Here is an 18092-nt window from a genome sequence, read left to right as displayed (position 1 = left end):
GGGTTTTTAATTTTTGATGGCATTTAAGAAGAGAAAACATTGTCACTGTTTAGAAACTAATCCGGAGCCATCATATTTCCGGGGTTGGCCACAATAAAATCTTCTATGCCAGGAACAGTGAAAATGTATAGCATTTTTCCTAGGATTGTGACAAAGTTTGTTACTAGTTAAAAGTTAGCAATTATGCTCAGCTGAGCAATCAAATCCAGTGTGGAGAGGTGTTTTTTTTTTTTTTTTGCCAAGTTCATAAACAATATTCTTAAACATCTCCTTCAAGAATCAAAGTATAATCTTGCAGTTGTATGTGCATATGTGTGTTTAAAAATAATTAGAGGAAATAACAGAAACCACCACCAAATTTGTATGTTGCAGACAGTGCATTGCTTTTTATCTTTTTAAATCTGAGGCTAATCTGAGAGAGAAAACATGTACAACAGATGACTATCATGGTAGTTTGGTTTAAAAAATGCATAAAATTCCAAAGCAAATAAATTAAATCCACAATGAGCTGACATTACAAACCTGAAGGCTCAATTTGCCCATTTTTTACATAGTAACATAGTAGATGACGGCAGAAAAAGACCTGCACGGTCCACCCAGTCTGCCCAACAAGATAAACTCACATGTGTCATTTTTTGTGTATACCTTACCTTGATTTGTACCTGTCTTTTTCAGGGCACAGACTGTATAAGTCTGTCCAGCACTATCCCCACCTCCCAACCACCCGCCCCGCCACCCACCACTGGCTCTGGCACAGACCGTATAAGTCTGCCCAGCACTATCCCCACCTCCCAACCACCAGCCCTGCCTCACATTGCTGGCTAATCTTCTTGATGTTGGGAGGAATTGGGGGCTAAGAGGAATAGGCAAATATAAGGTCAGCTGGCATATAAAGGGACCTCATTCAATAGGATTCTATCCAGGCAGAGGGTTCCAGATAAGCTATCCGGAAAACTTTAACTGGATAATGGTAAGTTCTTCTGCTGAATATAATATAGTACAGATATATGCATACATTTATCCAGGTAACTGTATGCCAGCTATTTGTGCAGCCTGATTTATATAGTTAATTTATATGTATTAGTTGAGATACTTCTTTAACTGTTGAGAAAGAGTATTCTCCCAATTATGAAGGTCCTTCATATTTATAAAATGTAACTAGCCGTTGAGCCCCTGAAAACGGGCTACTTTTGGAAATGGGGGGGGGTTTCCGAGCCCCCCCCCCCCCGGAGTCGCCGCCGCCTCTCCACCCAGCCCGAGCAGCACTGTAAACTTACATCAGCAAGCAGCAGCAGGCACATCAGCAAAGCTGCCGTCGGGGCGGGCTTCCTTCCCTGCCTGTGTCCCGCCCTCGTGTGATGTAACGTCGGCGAGGGCGGGACAAAGGCAGAGAAGGAAGCCCGACGGCAGCTTTGCTGATGTGCCTGCTGCTGTGTACTGATGTAAGTTTACAGTGCTACTCGTGCCGGGTGGAGGGGTGGCGGCAACTCCGGGGGAGGGGGAGCGGTTCCGACGTCTGCAGCATGCCAGTAGAGACTTCCCTCTCTGTCCCACCCCCGTATTGAAGTGGGGGCGGGGCAGAGAGGGAAGTCTCTACTGCGCATTTGCGAGTGAGTACGGTCACTCGCCGTTTATATGTTTGATTGTGACTGCGGTTTAGAATAATTGTCTAAGGTTTTTTTTTAATTGATTTTTGTATTTTTGCTCTCTGTATCTGGGATTTTATAGATGATGTTAATTCTCACCTGGCCAGAAAAAGAGGAATACCAAGGTAAACTCATACGTCATGAATGCAGAGAAAACACATTGGGAATGATCGAAAGGGTGAGCCTGGAATTCATCAAATGATGTCCTTTATTGAGCAGTGGTGTACACCTCACATACGCTCAGGATAATCAGTTGAAGACAAGCAACTAGTGGCCTAGTGGATAGAGTGGTGGACTTTGGTCCTGGGGAACTAGGTTCCATTCCCACTGCAGGCACAGGCAGCTCCTTGTGACTCTGGGCAAGTCACTTAACCCTCCATTGCCCCAGGTACAAATAAGTACCTAAGCCGCATTGAGCCTGCCATGAGTGGGAAAGCGTGAGGTACAAATAAAAAAAAAACACAGGCTGTGTTTCAGCAAAAAGCCTTTATCAGGAGTCCTAGTTAGATTGTCTTATATGTTAACAAAGTCATGAAATAAATTTTTCAAGTGACTTATTACCAAAGGAACACAATCTGAATAGTTATTAGCACAGGAACACCTCTTTTCAGAACAATGACACCTAAGAGGTCTATAAGATAATAATGAGTGGAATAGAACGGGTCGATGTGGAGCGTCTGTTTACGCTTTCCAAAAATACTAGGACAAGGGGGCATGCGATGAAGCTGCAGTGTGGTAAATTTAAAACGAAGCATAGGAAATTTTTCTTCACTCAACGTGTAGTTAAACTCTGGAATTCACTGCCAGAAAAGGTGGTTAAGGCGGTTAACTTAATGGACTTCTAAAAAGGGTTGGACGGCTTTATGGAGGAAAAATCCATAGAATATTATTGAATGGACGAGGGAATAATACAGTATTTCTAGGATGGGCGGGACAAATTGCTTGTTCTTTTGGCCGCTGTCGGTGACAGGGTGCTGGGCTCGATGGACCCTTGGCCTGTCCCTGCATGGCGATGCTTATGTACTTATGAGAAAGTGAAAGCCAGACAGCACTGAGATTCACAATATCCAATGCTGTTCAGGCAAGCTCAAGCAATAGCCCCATTATGCCTCTGATTCCTCACAGAGATAGCTAATTAAGGGCTTCTTTTACAAAGCCAGTGCTAGTGATTCCTATATGGTGAATAAGAGAAAGCCCATTCAATTCCTGTGGGTCTCCTCTCAATTGCTGCACGGGAATCGCAAGCGCGGCTTTGTAAAAGAAGCCCTAAGAGGGGTATGCATCAAGGTGAGGTAAAAGGTCACCTTTTACCACACCTTGATTCACTGTAACATTTTGCAACTTTTGAAAGCATTGGTGGTCAAGGGAGGGATCTTCAGGCAGGAGCAAGGTCCAGGAAAATATCAATATCAAACGTATTTTTATTGACCGCAAAACTCCCCTTTTCAGGGTTCAATGTAGTTTACAGTAGCACATAAAAACCATGCCAGCAACTTACAGCAACATTCATAATAATATACCTTTCAGGTTTGGTACAGTTTACTGTAGAAAAAAAAAATCTGAATCAAGAATAATCAGCCAAAAAACGAAATTGCATAACATTACAATATACTACATCAATACATTTTAGTCATAAACCCACATACATTAAAGTCCTATCTATCTAGCTGGAAAATCTCCAAGGAACAAATAAGGTTTTAACTTCTTTCTAAACAGATAATTTGTTTCTGTTCTAATTAAAGATGGTAAAGAATTCCATAATTAGCAATTTTAGAAAACACACATTCTTAATAAGAGACGAGCATAACACTAAACAGTTTCACAATCTGGATGAAAACCCAAATAAAGAAGCAGAAGTCACATTAATCAATATGTCTGATTCAAAACTGTACAGAATTTGAAAAAAAAACAGACAGGCTGTCTTCATTCTTTCATTGACAGAAAGCCAATGCAATTTACGAATATGTTCAGAAAATTTACTTTCACTGCCATATTCTGAATAAGTTGTAATTTTTTTGGCATATTTCAAATATAAATCCAAAGAAAGAATATAACATCAGCACATGTACCAACTCCGCTCGCAACACTCATTCGTCACTTAATACATTAAAGGACTAACAAAAAAAAAAAAAGAATAATGGCAGAACCATGGTCACAGCTTTCTTAACATTTCACAATAACATAACCACAATAGCAACCTCATAAGACCCCTCAACTTCCCAGCCCCCTATTCTATGTAACTTGTTGGAATCACCCTAACTGCCTTATACACCATAGCACATCAAACCTATGAAACATATCATGGCCTGAGGTACCAACGGGCCCAGTCCCTTTTCCAACACAGCACCACAAATGGGGAATTATCGTGGCCCGCAGTGCCGCCGAGCCACATCCAAACTTATGACGATGTCGCTCATAAGTCACCCTCATCACAGTCCCCCAACCCATTCGTACATTTACCCTGAATGTGACCTAGCCAATCAAGCCCACATCTCCGCAACTCCCCACTTGCCCCCCAAACTGAACAAAAGCTGTTACCAACCCCCCCCCCCCACCACACACACACATACACACATTCCATTAACACTTTCCCTACCTTAGAAAGTACACCTAAAACCAACTGGACAGTGAAGGGCGGGAAACTTTCATATACTGACACGCTCCCCTCCTTCAGCACACCCTTCCACAAAATACACTTCCTGCTCTTTTCACTTGACACACCAACCTATCAAAGCCCCACCCTCTTTGCTAACAACCAATCCCCTGCCATATACACCTAACCTTTCCACAGCAACATTAAATGTCAGTCCCCACCATACCAGTCAACATTGTCTTTTTCTCAAACAATATTACTACCCTTATTCCTCCCCCCACTGCTTCCTGTATTCCCCTTCCCCCCCAACTCATAACCTGGGCTCGCTGCGGAGAGCTTAGCCAATGTTTTATGCCCTTCTGCTAAATGCTTTGTGCACCCTTACAATAATCTAATTGAGGTAAAATCAACATTTGAACCACCAATGCAAAAGCCTGCTGATTAAAAAAAGGTCTAACTAAACATAGTTGCCACAATTTAAAAAGAGTTTTCCCACCACAGTTGGTTCACATAAGGACCATAAGAGAAGGAGGAATCAAGTAATACAACCAAAACTTTGGATTATGAATCTACTGAAAAATCTTTATCTGAGAACAATGTAATGGAAGAAGATATATCCATTCCAGAGTTACTGAACCATAAAAGTTTGGTTTTCCTAGGGATCCTGCCTCATTATAAGGAAAAAACCTGGGGTTATTTTACCGTGATTTTAGGGCCCTAACGCAACTTAAAGTGTAACCTTAAATGTCTGGAATATACTACTGTATCTAAGAGCTGATATAGAAGTGCTGCACTTCTGCATGAAAACTGCTGAGTAATGCTGCTTTTTTTTTTCTGCACATCTACTTTTCTAAAATAGCTGCTCCCACTCTGTATGAGTGTAAGCACACATACCCCCCGGATTCTATATAGTGATCCTAGCATTCTGCACCGAAATCCAAGCGTATTCTGTAACAACACTCGTAACTTAACTGGTTTAACAAGCCAATCAACATTGTTAACAGCACTTATGAGAAAGAATGAGCACTAATTGGCAATAATTAGAATTTACGTGCATAACTTGCTAAGCGCATTCTATAATGCAGTGTTCCTAAATTCTAATGCACACAGGCAAAAATGGGCATGGTTATGGGGGTGGGGGGGGGGGGGAGAATGGGCATTTCGTGAGCATTCCAAAATTTATGTGCTTTGTTATAAAATATGGCCCAATGTGCCTAAATCTATGTGCCAGGATTTACACCACATTTTCATTGATGTAGGCATGTAGTTTTAGGCGCTAAGATATCTATTAAGCATATTCTGTATACAACATCTACATATAGGTGCCCCTTATAGAATAAACTTAGGCAGAAATGTTTTCTGTGCAGATGTTCTAGGCGCCATATATAAAATGTCCCCATTGTGACAAAGTGTCTGTCACTAGCTCTTCAGAGTCGAGGGTTAAGGACTTGCCTCCAAGAAATTATAGACAAGCACCAGCCACCAGCTTTCCTCAGGCTCTAGCAGTTATCACACTAGCAACATATTGGGGTGGTTTTCTTTTCACTATTCGTTTTGAAATGGAAAAAAAACCTGGCAACTTTTTAACAAGGTTAAGAACAGTCAACCTAACAGCCTTGTCCCCTGGATAGTACCAGAACATACCATAACTTTAAAAGTACTATCCACCACCCCTGGCTGTTATATAGACATATTCTAAAACTGTCATCTCAGTTTCAATTTCAGTTCAAAACAGTCTAATCACTGAAAGCATATAAGGTTAGTACCTTGTTACTTTTTTCCACACTGTCCATCTCTGTCAACCTTTGAGTCTTCTCTAGAAGGCTTTTCATGTGGGAGCTTCTCAGGCCACGCTATCTCCTCAGGTTCCAGGACTGTGGGTTCTTCCTTCCTTTCATCTCCCCCCCCCCCCCAATCTACTCTCTCTGGGGGAACTTCCTATGGTTCTCAGGGTACTAGCCACTCCCCTCTCATTAGCTCTCCACCTATTAATGAACTTGATTCATTCTTCCCCAATTAAAACTGGAAGCTTCTCTCATCCCTGGGATGGGCAGCTTTTTCCTAGTATAGTAATAAACTCATTCTGGGTTTCAGGCTTCCCTGCTCCCACCCTTCTGGAAGAACTCTTCCCATTTGTCATGGGCTGAAACATTCCTAAAGTACCCTCCCCTTTTTCTGGGCTCTTTGACTCTCTTAACCAGCTCAAGGCTTTATGGAAGCTATAGTTTCCTCTTCTTATTAACAAAAATGCCCTGTAAGGTCCTGTATATCTCTCACTAAGGAGCCCTTTTACAGAGCAGCAGTAAGCCCATCACGGGCTTAACCACTTGCTCTTTTGGGACTACTGTCGGCTCAATGCTGCCACCAGCAGTAGGCCTGCCCCGAGTGCGTGTCATTACCCGGGGGAAAAAGAAAATCCCTGGAAATGGCTTGTTCAGCAGGAACCCAGTGGTAATCGGGCACAGTCGCACACTGCCCAGTTAAGTGGCGGTAAGGGCTCCCCATCACATGGAGGCTTTTTTACCCACTGCGGTAAAAAGGGCCCTAGCGCATGGGAAAGACGGCCCCTACTGCCTGCGCTGGGGCTCTTTTTCCCACAGTTTGGTAAAAGGGCCCCTAGGTCCTTGTGACAGGACATGACCTGGACCTGTCACGAGTATTTGCTAGTGTTCTTATACGGATTTTACGTAATGAACTATGTTCAGCAGTACCTTTGGTAAAATACTCAGGGAAATATGAACATCCTAACCATATAAAATATTCCATGTAAAATAGCGCTTCATGTCACATAGAAAATGTTTTGGGATATTGACCTGAAAACACATTGCTAGGACAGCATCTGCTTAGGAAGCCAAACAGGAACAAATAGAGTAAGGATACAGGTATATGAAACCTTTCCGGTTCACATATTAGGTTCCTCATTTTCCTTGATTAGAGTCTGTGGTGAGTGGAATAAGTTTAAAGAGATGAGCAGACTGGATGAATACTAAAGTTTCTACCTAACAAACCCCCTTTTTACAAAGACGCACTAGCAGCTGCCGGTGCGGTAATGTCAACACAGTCCATTCAAAGTGAATTGGCTGTGTCGGCATTACTACGTGGCTTTGTAAAGGGGGGAAGGAATGTTTGATGTTTCTGTACTTTGAAGCATGAACCTCACTATCTTCTTTTGGATATACTGCTTTGCTCTGGTTGATCAGGCTGTAAAGTCAGCGTGAGCCATGGCCAACACTCTGGTATGCTGAAGGTGCTGTTTGTGTTCCTGTGACACATGTTCAACCAATACATAATTTCTTATGGTTCAATGGAATTGGTTGTTTACCCCTGATGCAGCCTCTGTGTGGCGAAACATGGCCATGCTGGGCTTTTAGTTTTATGCCTGTCAACTATCAACTATTTCTGTAATAGTCTATACAATAAACTGTTGAGTTTATCAGTTAGTTTTCTCTGATCTGCTACATTTTTGATGATGGTTGAAAAATTGTTCTATACAAATTCAACAGTGAGATCCTCTTGTAACTCCTGATATATTTTGAAAATCTGATGTAAAAACTTTTCTTCAGAAAATAGAATAAAATATACATATTAAAGTCAGTAAACAAGCCATCAATGCAATGAGGAACTACTAGTATGTAAGGTCTGCATGTATGCAAATATAATCAAATACACTCTTCTCCTTTACTATAGTTTTCTTGCCATAAAATAATTGATAAGACATTAGCCATACACCTTTCTCTTATACACATAGTAGGTGGACCTCCAGCCCCCCTAACCATCAAAAAATGTCCCTGGTGACTCAGTGGGCAACCATATCTGCACCCACCCCCCACCTGCTCTTGCAGCCTAGTGCCCCCAAACCTCTCCTGTACCTTTAGAAGGGAGTACCACTTATTCCTCCTGGGTGCTGCCTTCAAAATGACAGCACCCTAACCTGCCCATTGCATCCTGGGATGCACTGGGTGGGGCTTCAATACCAAATGAGAGTTTTCCCCTTATATGGTATTGAAGCCCACCCCATGCATCCCAAGATGCACTGAGCAGGGCAGGGTGCCGCCATTGTGAAGGTAGAACCTCAGGGTGAAGAGAAAGTGCCACTTCCTCCTCCATTCTAAAGCTAGGGGGGTTTGGGGAGCACTAGGCCACCAGGGCAGGTGGGGGTAGGGTTGTCCACTGGGCCACCAGGGACATTTGTTTGGTGCCAGGAGGTTAGGGGGGCTAGAAATCCACTGGACCTCCAACCCTCGCCCCCCCCCCCATGTCCAGGGGTGGGGAAAGAAGGCCACTGGGGCACCATGGAAACTTTTTTTGGGGGGGTAGGCAAGCTGAAGGTCCACCAGACCTCTAGACCCTTGCATGCGGAGGTGGAGAAACCTCCTGTTTGACAGGTCTGGGCTTTTTTTTTTTTTATTTAAAGAAGTCTTTATTGAACAATAAACAATACAGTCACAAAGGATAACCGTACAATCCAAGGGACATAATACAGAGTCTTGCATCGTGCCTCGTATGCCCTCAGGCTATTAAATTCAACTGACAGGACCTGTCAAACAACTTCTGCAGGAGGATTGTGCCATGGGCGCATATCCAGGCACAATCCTCCCGCAGAAGTCCTCTGATGATCAAAACTAAGCATGCTTAAATTTGCATGCTATTAGTTTTGATCATTGGGGATTTAATTCCCAGCGCTGTTCCGACAATAATTTCTCAGCGGTTTGGAACAGTACAGGGAATTTGATCATCAGTCCCTGGGTTCTTTAAGTTCTTTCCCAGTTAACAGAGAAGCACTCTCTACCTTCTATTTAGGATGTGGTAAGTGGTCCCACATTAACTCTTAGGCAGTTAGCTCATGGTAAATATAGCACTTTAACTGCCAAACACTTTCCATGCTCACCCCCTGACAGAAAAATTCAAAAACATTAAGTAACATGCAGTTTTACTACCGTAAAACCTCTTAGCATGGTCATGCAGTAGACTGCTTCTGAGTTAACCACTTGTTAGGTGTTTAACATTATTTCGTAAATGGGCCCCTAAATGTTTATTTCAAATATAATATTTTAGGAGAGAAAGGCATTCAATACTTTTAAAGTCTTATTCAATAAAGTATTTGATTACAGACACAGCAAGGGTAAATCTATTTTGAATAAGGCTTATATAGCCTGCTAGAAAAGATATATGATTTCTTAGGAGTGTTTTCTAACGTACTGATCTTATATTGACCTTAAGATATTCAGTTTTCTTCTTCTTCTTCCATATCACATGCATCACTTCAGTCTAGAGGTCAGCACAAAGGAAGTGCTTTGGGATGATGGAAAACTCAAAGAAATCCTATTAGAGCATATAGCCAAAGAGATGATAAGAGTTACTGTTAATCTCTTCATTGATCTTTTCTCTGGCTCCTGCCTTTTAATCCTCCACTAACTTTTATGCAGCAATTTATAAAATATATTTCAGTTACACGTTACCTAGTAAAATATGACAAGATGCTAACATCTTACACCAATATATTAATATAAGCATGCAACATTTGTATATAGACAGATAGATAGATAGATAGATAGATAGATAGATAGATAGATAGATAGATGTGTGTTTGTGTGTATGTGTTTGTGTGTGTGAGCATGCAGTAAATCAGTATTGACATTGAAACTGTATGTACATATATTTACTGACACTGAAATTGCTTTAAATGGCAATAGAAGCATTATAATAAGCATGTCCTTCAAACACTGTTAGTTTAGGGAAGAGCCAAGATGGCGGTAAGAAAGGGGCTGTGAGTCAGTTGCTCTATCCCAGCTGGCAATGCTTTCCTACCTGGATACGCTATACTATGCTACACAGTTCTTCTATTCTACAATACCAGGAAAGAGTTCCATGAGGATTAAAATAACAAAATAACTGAATAAATAATCCAGGAATTTACAAAAAATACAAATATTATAGAAAATACAGTAATTGTAATATTATGAAAAGTATTTGATGAAAAAGTAAATTTTAATTTCCTTTAAAAAAAAATAATTAAATAAAACACAAATCTGTACTGCTGAGTTCCACACCTACACAATCTGATAATGTATCGAAGAGTCAACCAATCGCCGTTGTTTAACTTGCTTGACTGAAGGAAAACTGAGTAGCATTTGATTGCGAGTTCTGCTATTAACTGTATACTTGAAAGAAATATTACCCAATCAATCAAGTATAACGTGGCATTTCTGTACATTATTTTATAGACTAGAATACAAAGTTTAAACAGTACTCTAGCCTGTGTGGAGAGGCATAATCGAATGGAAACGTCTATCTCCATGGGCGTTTATCTCCAAGAACGGGTCCGTGAAGGGGCGGGCCGGACCGTATTTTCGAAAAAATGGACGTTTTTGAGCTGGGCATTTGGTTTTTTTAGCGATAATGGAAACTAAAAACGCCCAGCTCAAAAACGTCCTATTCTGAGCCATTTGGTCGTGGGAGGGGCCACGATTCGTAGTACACTCACCCCCCTGATATGCCAGGACACCAACTGGGCACCCTACGTCAGTGCGGTGGACTTCAGAAAAAGCTCCCACATGCATAGCTCCCTTACCAAGGGTGCTGAACACCCAACCCCCCTCCCCCAAAACCCACAAATGTACAACACTACCATAGCTCTTAGGGGTGAAGGGGGCACCTACATGTGGGTACAGTGGGTTTTTGAGGCCTCCCATTTACCAGCACAAGTGTTACAGGTGTGGGGGGGGGGGGTGGGCATGGCACTGGCTGAAGTGCACTGCGGTACCCACTAAAAGTGCTCCAGGGACCTGCATACACGCAGGCCTCTAGGACTGGTTGCTGCTATATAACCTTGGCACACCAGTTCACAACTGAAGACTAATCTCTACGAAAACGTCCTTTATTGGAATAACCGCCTTTACTCACAGTTAACTGCAGATCAGAGGTTGTGCCCCACTGCCAACGAGTCTCCCTGGTACTGAGATGAGCAGTAGGTCAGAACTGGCAGAATGCTGTACAATGCCCTCATTCAGCCACATTCAAGGGAAGAACTAAGTTGTCTAACGTGGCTAACACAAGAAAGAGAACTAAAACTGGCTTACAAAAATGGCCACTACCACATGGACTACAACAGGAAACACAACAGGGCACACTCTGACCTAGTAGGCAGGGGGAAAAGCACCATGGGAGAAGAGCCTACCAACTACCAACATTGTGAGACTGTAACACAAGCTAATGAAATCACGGAGCCCAATACCCTACACCCACCACAATGCAATGCTGATGTGACCCTGTACTGCACCCGAGAGCTACATCTGACCCAGGGGAAAGGCTGTGACAGGATCGAACACATTCTGCTGTCATGGAGGTGGGTACGACATTTGAGGCTGGCATACAGGCTGGGAAAAAAGTTTTTAAAGTGTTTTTTTTTTTTTGGTGGGAGGAGGTTAGTGACCACTGGGGGAGTCCGGGGAGGTCATCCCCGATTCCCTCCAGTGGTCATCTGGGCAGTTGGGGCACTTTTTTGGGACTTGTTCGTGAAAAAAAAGGGTCCAAAAAAAGTGACCCAAAATCACGGTAAAAACGCCTTTTTTTTTCGATTATCAGCTAAAGACACCCATCTCTCCTCGGCTGATAACCACGCCCCAGTTCCGCCTGCACCACACCTCCGACATGCCCCCGTCAACTTTATTCGTTTCCGTGATGGAGTGCAGTTGGAAACGCCCAAAATCGGCTTTCGATTATACCGATTTGGGCGCCTTTGCGAGACAAACGTCTATCTCCCGATTTAGGTCGCACTATAGGCATTTTTCTCTTTCGAAAATAAGCTGGATAGGCAACCAATGAAATTTTTTCAACAACACAGATGCTGAACAAAAGCTTGTAGCTGAAAATATTAACCTAGCGGCTGTATTCTGGACAAGTTAAAGATGTTTTAACAAAATTAATGAACAGCCAATATAAACAACATTACAATAATCAAGTCTCGACAATATCAGCACCTGCACCATACGAAGAGGAAGGGGGTTGTTAAGGATGCTCCCCCCACAACTCAAATGATTCCCCCAGGGTCAACAGCGCATAGATCGCTTCACAGCAGCACAGACCACAGCAGCATCCAGTAATGTGCGCCCAGCTTTGGGAGCAAGTGAAGGAATGCCTGCTTCTTTCAGGCTGGATACATCTTTCTCACCCCCAATACCATATGTCCCACCTTGTCCAGTGTCTGTTTTGGTGTCCGACAGCAAGGTCCTTTGTGACAAAGAGGCTGGGACTTCAGGCCTACAGGAGGGCTTTGGTCCCAAAGTTGGCCAGCCAGCACTGGCATCGCGTGTGGTGACGTGGAGTCTGCCGAAAGTCCCTGGCATAGTGATCTGGGAAATGGACCAAGTGCAGCTGGCGAAATGCTCATCTGAGTCGGCCATCTTTTTTCCATTATGAGGTGAAGCCGGCTATTTCATAACCCCGCCCCAGTCCCGCCCTCTGTACCCTCCCTTGAAGGTTGGCCGGCTCTGCAACGAAAAGAAGATGTCCGGCGATCTCTTTCGAAAATAAGCTGGAAAGTGATTTAACGCATTTTGCAGTGACCTGTTTTTTTACAAGCTAAGCATGCATTAGTGCTTAACATCCTTTAGTAAAAGGGTTCCTTTCTATAATGAAGTACTTTGCATATATTTGCTTGCTTTGCCTTTCGTTATTTTTTTGTATGTATGTGTGATATGGTAAACTAACTTGTGTTAAGTGGAAATAACACACAATTTTTGTCATTTGTTATATGTTAGTAATTACTCTTCTAAGCTAGATACAAGAACCACAATGTAAAAAGAAGAAATGACCTGGTTATAATCAGATTTTAGATGAATAAAACTTTTGAATATCAATCCCCTTTTTACAATAATTTAACAATAGGTTGGGCGTCTTCCATCCTCAAGTGTCACGTGCTGTTTATGTTTTTAAGATAGCTACACTGAATATGCATGAGTATACTGAAAACTTGATTGGTAAAAGCTCTCAAGCACCAGGGATGCCTACCCCTGATTTTAACGAGTCACCTTGAGTCTAACTATTTGCAGCAAGCATTTTTAATTATCTTCTGATTTTGTTCTCATCATTGCTATATACAGCTTACCAAGTGTAAATATTATTTCTAAAACAATTTAACGCTTGTCTTTGTCATGGATGAAGAAGGGAAGTTCATATACATAGGATTACAATTTGATGATGGCAATCAGACAAACCCAGGAGTTGTTCAGCATTTTGGTCTGGAAATTAAGCTACAGGATTCTTTTGCTGCAGGTTTGAACTGCCTCACATAGGGGCCTTTTTAGTAAGCTGCGTTAAAAAGTGGCTTGTGTTATGACTAGTGCGTAGGTTTTAGCACAGCTGTAAAATAGTCACATTTTCTCTGTCCCCAATTAATGACCACGTGCTAATTTCCCAATTAGAATGTGGCCGTTAGTGTTGGAACCCTTACCAATACCTATTTTCTTGGCAGTATGGGCTCCCATGCTAACCACACGCTAATTGGTTAGCACGCAGTGATGTAGCTGCGCTAACCAATTAGCGCTGGGCATGCCTACTCTCCGCCCCCCAAACACTCCCCAGTGCTAAAAAATAAAAAGTGTATTTTAGCACGTGGGAAGTACATGCAGATGCCTGAGTGCACGCCTGAGCACAGCCCATGTAGTGGTCTTAACCCGAGGTAAGCACATCTCAAGTGTTTACCAGAGCTTAGTAAAAGGGCCCCTTGCAGTATTATGGTAACAGAAGGGTCTTTTTACTAAGCTGCGGCAAAAAGGGGTCTGCACTGGCGTCAGCGTGTGTTTTGATGCATGCTGAGGCCTAGCATCAAAAGAAGCACCTGTTGTGTGGCCATTTTTTTGGGGGGGGGCACTTACTGCCACCCATTGGAGTGGCAGTAAGGGCTCCCATGCTAACCCGGCGGTATTTAACCAGTCTAGAAATGGCGCACGCTGGGGGTGGGTAGCCCAGCGGTATTTCCAGTTTAGTGAACAGTAAACCCGTCTTGGGCTTAACGCTGCTTAGTAAAAGACCCCCATAGTAACATAGTATATAATGGCATATAAAGACCTGCACAGTCCATCCAGTCTGCCCAACAAGATAAACTCATAGGATAAGGTATGATGTGGTACTACATATGCATACTTGATCTTCATTTGTCCTTGCCATGATCAGGCCACAGACCATAGACATCTGCTCAGCACTGGCTTTGCTTCTCAATTACTGGTGCTGCCATCTAATCAGAAAAGCAAAAGATAAAGATAAAGAAGCCAGCTTTCATTACGAGTAAGATACGAGTTTAATATGTTTTATATTGATCTTGTTTTGTACTGTGATCAAATGAACAGGTGCGTATATTACACAGAACTCTTTTCTAGCTCAACTATATTTTTATATTTCTTTTTTCTGTAAATATATAACTATTGTGGACTTTTTAAAAAAGTCAGATATGTGCTAAGAAAAAATTTATGTTTGTTGTATTTATTTATTTATTTTGCAGAGCACTAGCTTATTTTTCCAAATCATCAAAACACTTGCTTTGAAGGCAAAGGTTTTAGAATTGTTACAAGATAGTTTTGGGTTCTGTGTTCAAAACCGTTTTGCCAAAGGTACAAAATCATGGAAAACTGTTTTCAGAGAAGGTCTGTAATGGTTACAAATAGCAAACTTTTATCACAAACATCTGGAGTCAAAAGTTCAGATTTTCTCCCATTACATGTTTCAGTTCAGAATACATTATTGTGAAAAGCTTTCTTCTGTGTTATGTATCCTGGTTTCTCATTTAATTCTGGATTGACATTGAGATAATGAGTTTTTCTTGAATGGGTGAGAGTTCTAGTCTGAAAACTGCCCCAAAGGAATGCCAAAAAGCATATTATTTTTCTATTTAATGTCTCCTGGAAAAGTTAACTATTGCAGCAGGCAACATCTTTCTACATGATATTTCATTGTGCAGTTTTTGTAAATTTGCAGAATACAAAAGCCAGATTAAGACAAATGTCTTTCTTCAAATGGGTCACAACGGTATAGTAACATAAGCTATTTTTCCAGGATGCACAAAGAATCAGTGGAAGAATGAAGTTTTAAACTTATGTGTATGAACGTTTCTTGCATCCTGGTACAAAGCTTTACCACTCCTAATGAACTAAATTTAGGTTTCACATAGTAGCATAATAAATGAAGGCAGATAAAGACCAGTATGGTTCATCTAGTCTGCCCAGTAAGTGGCTAGAGTTGTATCTGCTGATCCACTTCCCAATGTGGCTCAATCTCCCCCAAGACAGCTGTTATCTTTCCAATGAAGCCCATCCCAATACCCCTCCCTGAGATAACCTTGATTTTCCCGATTCTAAACTGGTCCCCCACCTCCTGAGATATTCATGATCCCCTCTAAGGAAGTCTAAATTATTCCAATGATTTTCTGACCACCCCTCTGGGGATAACCCCAACCCTCTCAATTGTGCTTTGACCCTTCAACACAACATCAAACTCTTGATGCCCATAGCATACTTGGGTTTCACCTCAAAGCAACACTTCCATAGGCCAGCATCCAAGTCCTTTCCCATACCTTTAGGATGAATGCTTACTATTCCCTTAAGTCCAATGTTCACTAGCACAAGAGCTCACCTTTGGGCACCACTAAATTAAACCACAAATAGTATGGTACTTCCTGCCTATTGGTAATTGCCTCGACAGGAGGGTCTAGGATTGGGGCTGTCTGGGGGTATTGGTTTAACAACAGAAAGTTAACCTGTCTTTGGAGATTGGGTTATCAGAGAGAGAGTTATGGTTGTCTTGAGGGGTCTTTCCCATTTTGGGGGGAGGGTCCAATTTTGAGCGCTGGATATGAAGGTGCGCTAGAGATGGGAAGTACAGCCGGCTGGCGGTACTTCCTGTTTAGTGAGCAGTAAGCCTGTATTGGGCTTACCATCGCTTAGTAAAAGGGACCCACAGAAACATAGAAAAATGTAGACAGATAAAGACCATATGGCCTATCCAGTCTGCCTATCCATGCCATCTACTCTATTGCTAAGGGATCACTCCTTTAGAGATCCTATGTACTTGTCCCAAGCTCTCTTGAATTCAGATACTGCTTTCATCTCCAACACTTCCATGTGGAGACCATTCCACAAATTCACCACCCTTTCTGTGAAGAAGTATTCCCTCAGGTTACTTCTGAGTCTATCCCTTTTCACTTTCATCCTATGCTCCCTCCTTTCATAGCTTACTTTCAATTGAAAGAAGCTTGCCTCCTGTGCATTTATGCCATGTAGATATTTAAATATTTTTATTATCTTCCTTCTCCTGCCTTTCTTCCAAATTGTAAATATTGAGATCTTTAAGTCTGTCCCCATATACTTTATGATGAAGACCAGAGACCATTTTATTAGCCGTCCTCTGGACCGACTCCAGAAATGTACTCCAGAATGTGTGGTCTCCAGAACTGTACACAATATTATAAATGAGGCCTCACCAGAGTCTTTTACATCGGCATTTTAAACAACAGGAGCAGAGGTTCTCCTGTTGTTTAAAATGCTGCCGATGTAAAAGATAAGTGCTGCTATGAGTTTTTCAACTTAATTCAGAAAACTGTTAAAGATTTAAAAAAAAAAAAAAAAATAGTAGAAATATAAAAAAAAGTGATGTGGGTTGATCTATGATGATTTGTGCCTCAACTAAGAATTGAACTCTGCTTTCATATGGTGAGAGCAGCAGGGCTATCTGATGATCCCCGAAGCAAAAAATTAATTTAAAAGTGGTTGCTACATTGATGAAGAATTGTTTACTACAGAGAGTTATGCGAATGAAGTGAATTAAAGGAATAATGCACAATATATGTATGAGACAATATGATGTTTGGGACAGGGTATAGATGATAATATATCTAGAATAAGCAGCACAAAATGAATTGTACTACTGTTTCGGGATCTTGTAACCTTGATTGGCCCCTGTTGGAAACAGGATGCTGGGCTTGATGAACCTTAGGTCTGTCCCAGTATGGCAATGCTTATGTTCTTAAGTAAAGAGAAAGAAAATAGAAGGCTGAAGATCGAGTAGATTCATGGTGGTGACGGGAGCACTAGCCAGTGAGAGTCCAAGGGACATAGAGCACGAGAGGGAGTGTAAGAGAATATGAGGGATGAAAGATAAAATGGGTTGTCAAGGTGAATGGCTATATGACTAAGAAAAAGAATTTTAAACCATCATCTATATTGGATGGTCAACCAGTATAAATGAATAAACAGCGGGTTATTTCAGATCTTTTGGCTTTACAGAGGAATGGGCAACAGAGCTATGAAGGTTTGAAGATGATACAAAAGGTAGGAGGAAATTCCACAGAATCAAGTTACAATAATCTAATCTTGTAATAACAAAGGCATGAATAAGAGTGTGAAGAGAAGAAAAATCGAGGAAGTGACTGATAGATTGGAGTTGTCATAACCTTTCATTTCAACTGCCAGTCATGGTGCCTGGCCTAGGTAACACTGCCCAATGAGAAGAGAATTAGCATGCCTAGTTTATTAAAGACTTTGAAGTCATGAGTTTCAGGCAGTCTTCTGACTTCAAGTTAATGGCTCTAATCACTAGATCATGAACATTAATGTCCACTATTAAAGAACCTTTTTATAGGTAATGGTATTGCAGCATTGATTAGAAAGAAAAGCCTTTCATGTGTACATGTTAGAATGCAATCCAAAGATTTGTTTCTATAAATGTGCCACTCAGAAGCCAATATGTGCTGATTATATATTCAAAATCAATAGCAGAGAGCCTGTCTAAACTTCATGGTATAACAAACATTTGCTATGATTTTAGTTTTGTATTCAAAATTAAGCTTCTAAGATAGCTAAATG

The sequence above is a fragment of the Microcaecilia unicolor genome, chromosome 6 (genome assembly GCF_901765095.1).
Source record: "Microcaecilia unicolor chromosome 6, aMicUni1.1, whole genome shotgun sequence".
Taxonomy (NCBI): Eukaryota; Metazoa; Chordata; class Amphibia; order Gymnophiona; family Siphonopidae; genus Microcaecilia; species Microcaecilia unicolor.
The sequence above is the reverse complement of the archived record's forward strand: the minus strand, read 5'-3'. Positions refer to the sequence as shown.